Consider the following 1,430-nt stretch of genomic DNA (forward strand, 5'->3'; position numbering starts at 1 on the left):
CCGGCCCGGCCCGGCCCGCCTCGGTGCCGGAGCCGCGGGCCGCGCTACGCCGGGCCGGCGCAAGGCGTGAGCGGGGAGAGTGGTGCTGCGGAGGCTTGTATGAGAGGATTTTATCTTCGGGGCTGCTTGCTTTGTTTCGTAGAAGCTAGAATTTGGCACCCCTTTAAACCTCGTTTTGTGACGGAGAGAACCAGCAGCTCGGTGAGGTACCTCACGTGCAGGTGTGACATGCCAGAGTCTTGGGTGGGGTGTGGCTCGGGGGGGGGGCGAGTTACGTCAGTGGAGTGACGGCAGGGCACACTGACGGCAGGTCACACTGGAATCAGACACGTCATGGGTTCTGAAAGCGCTGTTGAATTATTTGGTAAGGATGCGCTATGTTTTAGTATTTATTTTAACCAAAATCCCGCTCAAAATGTTGCTACTTCAGATGTAGCAAATTAGATTAAAAATATATTTTAATTCCTATATTAATTTATCTTACAGCTATTGCCAATTTATTGACGTTTTGATAGGTGACTCAAGTAAGGCCATTATAGAAAAAGTGGGTTTATTTGGTCAACAAATAATTAGTTTATATCCTTGAAATTTTATGAAAGTTTGTTGCACTAAATGGCGGCTGTTAATGCTTGTTGACCATCTTTAGTATGCACAATTCGTAGGGCTTTGCAAATCATTCTGAACATTGTATTGTTTCACGAGCAATGCCATTTACGTCACGGAGAAGCCAAGAGGCACACCCGGAGCAGACTGCTGAGAAGACTGGAAATGATGAGCTCGTCCTCTGACCCCATTTTGATGACTCTTTGACCCAAAAAGCGGGTGGTGCTTGATAGGCGGGTAAGGCTGATAATCCTGGGCCTCTAAGGGGGTTACAAATTGCGTGCAGTAAACCTTAGAATCTGCTGTGCACATCAGGCTCGGAAAATGATCCATGGTGTCGTATTTATTGAAATACACCTGACATCTGTCAGAAAGGAGGGTTCCTTGCTGCCAGCTGCCATATTCTGAGAGTATAGAATACAGTACAGAAAGTATACGTCTGACCTTTGTGTAAAAAGTTAAATTACCCCGCTCTGTCTCCCAGCAGTTCTTCAGGGGAGGTGGGGAAGCTTCTGGGTCTCACCATTGACCTTATCCCCGCCTTTTGAGAAAAAATGTTGTGAACTAGTAAGACTACTAAATGATGAGGTCTTCATTTTCTGTAGTTACAGCAGCTTTACAGAACCAAATCTAATCTTACTCTGTCACTAGCCAACTGCAAACCTTCATTACCTTTTGCAGAGTTAGCATCAAGTCCCTTGGCCTGATTCTGCCAGAGAGCTCCAGGCGCTTTTAGATAACTGTTCTCACACTATCGTTTGTCAGACCACGGTTTTGACTTAAACAGGATCAGAAAGGAGAACAGTCATCACCCAGTTGCCAAGTCA

This window comes from Aptenodytes forsteri, unplaced genomic scaffold (assembly GCF_000699145.1).
Source record: "Aptenodytes forsteri isolate BGI_AS27 unplaced genomic scaffold, ASM69914v1 Scaffold184, whole genome shotgun sequence".
NCBI classification, from domain to species: domain Eukaryota; kingdom Metazoa; phylum Chordata; class Aves; order Sphenisciformes; family Spheniscidae; genus Aptenodytes; species Aptenodytes forsteri.